We start from the raw sequence: 9825 nt of genomic DNA on the forward strand, positions 1-9825 counted from the left end.
GTCTGTCGTTAATTACACTGATTCCTGTGTCTGTGGGTAATTACACTGATTCCTGGGTCTGTGGGTAATTACACTGATTCCTGGGTCTGTGGGTAATTACACTGATTCCTGTGTCTGTGGGTAATTACACTGATTCCTGGGTCTGTGGGTAATTACACTGATTCCTGGGTCTGTGGGTAATTACACTGATTCCCGAACTGTGGGTAATTACACTGATTCCTGTGTCTGTGGGGAATTACACTGATTCCTGTGTCTGTTGTAATTACACTGATTCCTGTGTCTGGGGTAATTACACTGATTCCTGTGTCTGTGGGTAATTACACTGATTCCTGTGTCTGTGGGTAATTACACTGATTCCTGTGTCTGTGGGTAATTACACTGATTCCTGGGTCTGTCGTTAATTACACTGATTCCTGGGTCTGTGGGTAATTACACTGATTCCTGGGTCTGTGGGTAACGACACTGATTCCTGGGTCTGTGGGTAATTACACTGATTCCTGTGTCTGTGGGTAATTACACTGATTCCTGTGTCTGTGGGTAATTACACTGATTCCTGGGTCTGTCGTTAATTACACTGATTCCTGGGTCTGTGGGTAATTACACTGATTCCTGTGTCTGTGGGTAATTACACTGATTCCTGTGTCTGTGGGTAATTACACTGATTCCTGTGTCTGTGGGTAATTACACTGATTCCTGGGTCTGTGGGTAATTACACTGATTCCTGGGTCTGTGGGTAATTACACTGATTCCTGTGTCTGTGGGGAATTACACTGATTGCTGTGTCTGTGGGGAATTACACTGATTCCTGTGTCTGTGGGTAATTACACTGATTGCTGTGTCTGTGGGTAATTACACTGATTCCTTGGTCTGTGGGTAATTACACTGATTCCTGGGTCTGTCGTTAATTACACTGATTCCTGGGTCTGTGGGTAATTACACTGATTCCTGTGTTTGTGGGTAATTACACTGATTCCTGGGTCTGTCGTTAATTACACTGATTCCTGGGTCTGTGGGTAATTACACTGATTCCCGAACTGTGGGTAATTACACTGATTCCTGTGTCTGTGGGTAATTACACTGATTCCTGTGTCTGGGGTAATTACACTGATTCCTGTGTCTGGGGTAATTACACTGATTCCTGTGTCTGTGGGTAATTGCACTGATTCCTGTGTCTGTGGGGAATTACACTGATTCCTGTGTCTGTGGGTAATTGCACTGATTCCTGTGTCTGTGGGTAATTACACTGATTCCTGTGTCTGTGGGTAATTACACTGATTCCTGTGTCTGTGGGGAATTACACTGATTCCTGGGTCTGTGGGTAATTACACTGATTCCTGTGTCTGTGGGTAATTACATTGATTCCTGTGTCTGTGGGTAATTACACTGATTCCTGGGTCTGTGGGTAATTACACTGATTCCTGTGTCTGTGGGTAATTACACTGATTCCTGGGTCTGTGGGTAATTACACTGATTCCTGGGTCTGTGGGTAATTACACTGATTCCTGGGTCTGTGGGTAATTACACTGATTCCTGTGTCTGTGGGTAATTACACTGATTCCTGGGTCTGTGGGTAATTACACTGATTGCTGAGTCTGTGGGTAATTACACTGATTGCTGGGTCTGTGGGTAATTACACTGATTCCTGTGTCTGTGGGTAATTACACTGATTGCTGTGTCTGTGGGTAATTACACTGATTCCTGGGTCTGTGGGTAATTACACTGATTGCTGTGTCTGTGGGTAATTACACTGATTCCTGGGTCTGTGGGTAATTACACTGATTCCTGTGTATGTGGGTAATTACACTGATTCCTGGGTCTGTCGTTAATTACACTGATTCCTGTGTCTGTGGGTAATTACACTGATTCCTGGGTCTGTGGGTAATTACACTGATTGCTGGGTCTGTGGGTAATTACACTGATTCCTGTGTCTGTGGGTAATTACACTGATTCCTGGGTCTGTGGGTAATTACACTGATTCCTGGGTCTGTGGGTAATTACACTGATTCCTGGGTCTGTGGGTAATTACACTGATTCCTGTGTCTGTGGGTAATTACACTGATTCCTGTGTCTGTGGGTAATTACACTGATTGCTGGGTCTGTGGGTAATTACACTGATTCCTGTGTCTGTGGGTAATTACACTGATTCCTGGGTCTGTGGGTAATTACACTGATTGCTGAGTCTGTGGGTAATTACACTGATTCCTGGGTCTGTGGGTAATTACACTGATTCCTGTGTCTGTGGGTAATTACACTGATTGCTGTGTCTGTGGGTAATTACACTGATTCCTGGGTCTGTGGGTAATTACACTGATTCCTGGGTCTGTCGTTAATTACACTGATTCCTGTGTCTGTGGGTAATTACACTGATTCCTGGGTCTGTGGGTAATTACACTGATTCCTGTGTCTGTTGGTAATTACACTGATTCCTGTGTCTGGGGTAATTACACTGATTCCTGTGTCTGTGGGTAATTACACTGATTCCTGGGTCTGTCGTTAATTACACTGATTCCTGTGTCTGTGGGTAATTACACTGATTCCTGGGTCTGTGGGTAATTACACTGATTCCTGGGTCTGTGGGTAATTACACTGATTCCTGTGTCTGTGGGGAATTACACTGATTGCTGTGTCTGTGGGGAATTACACTGATTCCTGTGTCTGTGGGTAATTACACTGATTCCTGTGTCTGTGGGTAATTACACTGATTCCTGGGTCTGTGGGTAATTACACTGATTCCTGTGTCTGTGGGTAATTACACTGATTCCTGTGTCTGTGGGTAATTACACTGATTCCTGGGTCTGTGGGTAATTACACTGATTCCTGTGTCTGTGGGTAATTACACTGATTCCTGTGTCTGTGGGGAATTACACTGATTCCTGTGTCTGTGGGTAATTACACTGATTCCTGTGTCTGTGGGTAATTACACTGATTCCTGTGTCTGTGGGGAATTACACTGATTCCTGTGTCTGTCGTTAATTACACTGATTCCTGTGTCTGTGGGTAATTACACTGATTCCTGTGTCTGTTGGTAATTGCACTGATTCCTGGGTCTGTGGGTAATTACACTGATTCCTGGGTCTGTGGGTAATTACACTGATTCCTGGGTCTGTGGGTAATTACACTGATTCCTGTGTCTGTGGGTAATTACACTGATTCCTGGGTCTGTGGGTAATTACACTGATTGCTGAGTCTGTGGGTAATTACACTGATTCCTGGGTCTGTGGGTAATTACACTGATTCCTGTGTCTGTGGGTAATTACACTGATTGCTGTGTCTGTGGGTAATTACACTGATTCCTGGGTCTGTGGGTAATTACACTGATTCCTGTGTCTGTGGGTAATTACACTGATTCCTGGGTCTGTCGTTAATTACACTGATTCCTGTGTCTGTGGGTAATTACACTGATTCCTGGGTCTGTGGGTAATTACACTGATTGCTGTGTCTGTGGGTAATTACACTGATTCCTGGGTCTGTGGGTAATTACACTGATTCCTGTGTCTGTGGGTAATTACACTGATTCCTGGGTCTGTCGTTAATTACACTGATTCCTGTGTCTGTGGGTAATTACACTGATTCCTGGGTCTGTGGGTAATTACACTGATTCCTGGGTCTGTGGGTAATTACACTGATTCCTGTGTCTGTGGGTAATTACACTGATTCCTGGGTCTGTGGGTAATTACACTGATTCCTGGGTCTGTGGGTAATTACACTGATTCCTGGGTCTGTGGGTAATTACACTGATTCCCGAACTGTGGGTAAGTACACTGATTCCTGTGTCTGTGGGGAATTACACTGATTCCTGTGTCTGTTGTAATTACACTGATTCCTGTGTCTGGGGTAATTACACTGATTCCTGTGTCTGTGGGTAATTACACTGATTCCTGTGTCTGTGGGTAATTACACTGATTCCTGTGTCTGTGGGTAATTACACTGATTCCTGGGTCTGTCGTTAATTACACTGATTCCTGGGTCTGTGGGTAATTACACTGATTCCTGGGTCTGTGGGTAACGACACTGATTCCTGGGTCTGTGGGTAATTACACTGATTCCTGTGTCTGTGGGTAATTACACTGATTCCTGTGTCTGTGGGTAATTACACTGATTCCTGGGTCTGTCGTTAATTACACTGATTCCTGGGTCTGTGGGTAATTACACTGATTCCTGTGTCTGTGGGTAATTACACTGATTCCTGTGTCTGTGGGTAATTACACTGATTCCTGTGTCTGTGGGTAATTACACTGATTCCTGGGTCTGTGGGTAATTACACTGATTCCTGGGTCTGTGGGTAATTACACTGATTCCTGTGTCTGTGGGGAATTACACTGATTGCTGTGTCTGTGGGGAATTACACTGATTCCTGTGTCTGTGGGTAATTACACTGATTGCTGTGTCTGTGGGTAATTACACTGATTCCTTGGTCTGTGGGTAATTACACTGATTCCTGGGTCTGTCGTTAATTACACTGATTCCTGGGTCTGTGGGTAATTACACTGATTCCTGTGTTTGTGGGTAATTACACTGATTCCTGGGTCTGTCGTTAATTACACTGATTCCTGGGTCTGTGGGTAATTACACTGATTCCCGAACTGTGGGTAATTACACTGATTCCTGTGTCTGTGGGTAATTACACTGATTCCTGTGTCTGGGGTAATTACACTGATTCCTGTGTCTGGGGTAATTACACTGATTCCTGTGTCTGTGGGTAATTGCACTGATTCCTGTGTCTGTGGGGAATTACACTGATTCCTGTGTCTGTGGGTCATTGCACTGATTCCTGTGTCTGTGGGTAATTACACTGATTCCTGTGTCTGTGGGTAATTACACTGATTCCTGTGTCTGTGGGGAATTACACTGATTCCTGGGTCTGTGGGTAATTACACTGATTCCTGTGTCTGTGGGTAATTACATTGATTCCTGTGTCTGTGGGTAATTACACTGATTCCTGGGTCTGTGGGTAATTACACTGATTCCTGTGTCTGTGGGTAATTACACTGATTCCTGGGTCTGTGGGTAATTACACTGATTCCTGGGTCTGTGGGTAATTACACTGATTCCTGGGTCTGTGGGTAATTACACTGATTCCTGTGTCTGTGGGTAATTACACTGATTCCTGGGTCTGTGGGTAATTACACTGATTGCTGAGTCTGTGGGTAATTACACTGATTGCTGGGTCTGTGGGTAATTACACTGATTCCTGTGTCTGTGGGTAATTACACTGATTGCTGTGTCTGTGGGTAATTACACTGATTCCTGGGTCTGTGGGTAATTACACTGATTGCTGTGTCTGTGGGTAATTACACTGATTCCTGGGTCTGTGGGTAATTACACTGATTCCTGTGTATGTGGGTAATTACACTGATTCCTGGGTCTGTCGTTAATTACACTGATTCCTGTGTCTGTGGGTAATTACACTGATTCCTGGGTCTGTGGGTAATTACACTGATTGCTGGGTCTGTGGGTAATTACACTGATTCCTGTGTCTGTGGGTAATTACACTGATTCCTGGGTCTGTGGGTAATTACACTGATTCCTGGGTCTGTGGGTAATTACACTGATTCCTGGGTCTGTGGGTAATTACACTGATTCCTGGGTCTGTGGGTAATTACACTGATTCCTGTGTCTGTGGGTAATTACACTGATTCCTGTGTCTGTGGGTAATTACACTGATTGCTGGGTCTGTGGGTAATTACACTGATTCCTGTGTCTGTGGGTAATTACACTGATTCCTGGGTCTGTGGGTAATTACACTGATTGCTGAGTCTGTGGGTAATTACACTGATTCCTGGGTCTGTGGGTAATTACACTGATTCCTGTGTCTGTGGGTAATTACACTGATTGCTGTGTCTGTGGGTAATTACACTGATTCCTGGGTCTGTGGGTAATTACACTGATTCCTGTGTCTGTGGGTAATTACACTGATTCCTGGGTCTGTCGTTAATTACACTGATTCCTGTGTCTGTGGGTAATTACACTGATTCCTGGGTCTGTGGGTAATTACACTGATTCCTGTGTCTGTTGGTAATTACACTGATTCCTGTGTCTGGGGTAATTACACTGATTCCTGTGTCTGTGGGTAATTACACTGATTCCTGGGTCTGTCGTTAATTACACTGATTCCTGTGTCTGTGGGTAATTACACTGATTCCTGGGTCTGTGGGTAATTACACTGATTCCTGGGTCTGTGGGTAATTACACTGATTCCTGTGTCTGTGGGGAATTACACTGATTGCTGTGTCTGTGGGGAATTACACTGATTCCTGTGTCTGTGGGTAATTACACTGATTCCTGTGTCTGTGGGTAATTACACTGATTCCTGGGTCTGTGGGTAATTACACTGATTCCTGTGTCTGTGGGTAATTACACTGATTCCTGTGTCTGTGGGTAATTACACTGATTCCTGTGTCTGTGGGTAATTACACTGATTCCTGGGTCTGTGGGTAATTACACTGATTCCTGTGTCTGTGGGTAATTACACTGATTCCTGTGTCTGTGGGGAATTACACTGATTCCTGTGTCTGTGGGTAATTACACTGATTCCTGTGTCTGTGGGTAATTACACTGATTCCTGTGTCTGTGGGGAATTACACTGATTCCTGTGTCTGTCGTTAATTACACTGATTCCTGTGTCTGTGGGTAATTACACTGATTCCTGGGTCTGTGGGTAATTACACTGATTCCTGGGTCTGTGGGTAATTACACTGATTCCCGAACTGTGGGTAATTACACTGATTCCTGTGTCTGTGGGGAATTACACTGATTCCTGTGTCTGTTGGTAATTACACTGATTCCTGTGTCTGTGGGTAATTACACTGATTCCTGTGTCTGTGGGTAATTACACTGATTCCTGTGTCTGTGGGGAATTACACTGATTCCTGTGTCTGTCGTTAATTACACTGATTCCTGTGTCTGTGGGTAATTACACTGATTCCTGTGTCTGTGGGTAATTACACTGATTCCTGTGTCTGGGGTAATTACACTGATTCCTGTGTCTGTGGGTAATTACACTGATTCCTGGGTCTGTCGTTAATTACACTGATTCCTGTGTCTGTGGGTAATTACACTGATTCCTGGGTCTGTGGGTAATTACACTGATTCCTGTGTCTGTGGGGAATTACACTGATTGCTGTGTCTGTGGGGAATTACACTGATTCCTGTGTCTGTGGGTAATTACACTGATTCCTGTGTCTGTGGGTAATTACACTGATTCCTGGGTCTGTGGGTAATTACACTGATTCCTGTGTCTGTGGGTAATTACACTGATTCCTGTGTCTGTGGGTAATTACACTGATTCCTGTGTCTGTGGGTAATTACACTGATTCCTGGGTCTGTCGTTAATTACACTGATTCCTGGGTCTGTGGGTAATTACACTGATTCCCGAACTGTGGGTAATTACACTGATTCCTGTGTCTGTGGGTAATTACACTGATTCCTGTGTCTGTGGGGAATTACACTGATTCCTGTGTCTGTGGGTAATTACACTGATTCCTGTGGCTGGGGTAATTACACTGATTCCTGTGTCTGTGGGTAATTACACTGATTCCTGTGTCTGTTGGTAATTACACTGATTCCTGTGTCTGTGGGTAATTACACTGATTCCTGTGTCTGTGGGTAATTACACTGATTCCTGGGTCTGTGGGTAATTACACTGATTCCTGTGTCTGTGGGTAATTACACTGATTCCTGGGTCTGTGGGTAATTACACTGATTCCTGTGTCTGTGGGTAATTACACTGATTCCTGTGTCTGTGGGTAATTACACTGATTCCTGGGTCTGTGGGTAATTACACTGATTCCTGTGTCTGTGGGTAATTACACTGATTCCTGGGTCTGTGGGTAATTACACTGATTCCTGTGTCTGTGGGTAATTACACTGATTCCTGGGTCTGTGGGTAATTACACTGATTCCTGTGTCTGTGGGTAATTACACTGATTCCTGTGTCTGTGGGTAATTACACTGATTCCTGTGTCTGTGGGTAATTACACTGATTGCTGTGTCTGTGGGTAATTACACTGATTCCTGGGTCTGTGGGGAATTACACTGATTCCTGTGTCTGTGGGTAATTACATTGATTGCTGTGTCTGTGGGTAATTACACTGATTCCTGGGTCTGTGGGTAATTACACTGATTCCTGTGTCTGTGGGTAATTACACTGATTCCTGGGTCTGTGGGTAATTACACTGATTCCTGTGTCTGTGGGTAATTACACTGATTCCTGGGTCTGTCGTTAATTACACTGATTCCTGGGTCTGTGGGTAATTACACTGATTCCTGGGTCTGTGGGTAATTACACTGATTCCTGTGTCTGTGGGTAATTACACTGATTCCTGGGTCTGTGGGTAATTACACTGATTCCTGTGTCTGTGGGTAATTACACTGATTCCTGTGTCTGTGGGTAATTGCACTGATTCCAGTGTCTGTGGGTAATTACACTGATTCCTGGGTCTGTGGGTAATTACACTGATCCCTGTGTCTGTGGGTAATTACACTGATTCCTGGGTCTGTGGGTAATTACACTGATTCCTGGGTCTGTGGGTAATTACACTGATTCCTGTGTCTGTGGGTAATTACACTGATTCCTGGGTCTGTGGGTAATTACACTGATTCCTGGGTCTGTGGGTAATTACACTGATCCCTGTGTCTGTGGGTAATTACACTGATTCCTGGGTCTGTGGGTAATTACACTGATTCCTGGGTCTGTGGGTAATTACACTGATTCCTGTGTCTGTGGGTAATTACACTGATTCCTGTGTCTGGGGGTAATTACACTGATTCCTGGGTCTGTGGGTAATTACACTGATTCCTGTGTCTGTGGGTAATTACACTGATTCCTGTGTCTGTGGGTAAATACACTGATTCCTGTGTCTGGGGTAATTACACTGATTCCTGGGTCTGTGGGTAATTACACTGATTCCTGTGTCTGTGGGTAATTACACTGATTCCAGTGTCTGTGGGTAATTACACTGATTCCTGGGTCTGTGGGTAATTACACTGATTCCTGTGTCTGTGGGTAATTACACTGATTCCTGGGTCTGTGGGTAATTACACTGATTCCTGTGTCTGTGGGTAATTACGCTGATTCCTGTGTCTGTGGGTAAATACACTGATTCCTGTGTCTGGGGTAATTACACTGATTCCTGGGTCTGTGGGTAATTACACTGATTCCAGTGTCTGTGGGTAATTACACTGATTCCTGTGCCTGTGGGTAATTACACTGATTCCTGGGTCTGTGGGTAATTACACTGATTCCAGTGTCTGTGGGTAATTACACTGATTCCTGTGTCTGTGGGTAATTACACTGATTCCTGGGTCTGTGGGTAATTACACTGATTCCTGTGTCTGTGGGTAATTACACTGATTCCTGGGTCTGTGGGTAATTACACTGATTCCTGGGTCTGTGGGTAATTACACTGATTCCTGGGTCTGTGGGTAATTACACTGATTCCTGTGTCTGTGGGTAATTACACTGATTCCTGTGTCTGTGGGTAATTACACTGATTCCTGGGTCTGTGGGTAATTACACTGATTCCTGGGTCTGTGGGTAATTACACTGATTCCTGGGTCTGTGGGTAATTACACTGATTCCTGTGTCTGTGGGTAATTACACTGATTCCTGGGTCTGTGGGTAATTACACTGATTCCTGGGTCTGTGGGTAATTACACTGATTCCTGGGTCTGTGGGTAATTACACTGATTCCTGGGTCTGTGGGTAATTACACTGATTCCTGTGTCTGTGGGTAATTACACTGATTCCTGGGTCTGTGGGTAATTACACTGATTCCACTGTCTGTGGGTAATAACACTGATTCCTGTGTCTGTGGGTAATTACA

Source organism: Heptranchias perlo, unplaced genomic scaffold, assembly GCF_035084215.1.
Source record: "Heptranchias perlo isolate sHepPer1 unplaced genomic scaffold, sHepPer1.hap1 HAP1_SCAFFOLD_285, whole genome shotgun sequence".
Lineage (NCBI taxonomy): Eukaryota > Metazoa > Chordata > Chondrichthyes > Hexanchiformes > Hexanchidae > Heptranchias > Heptranchias perlo.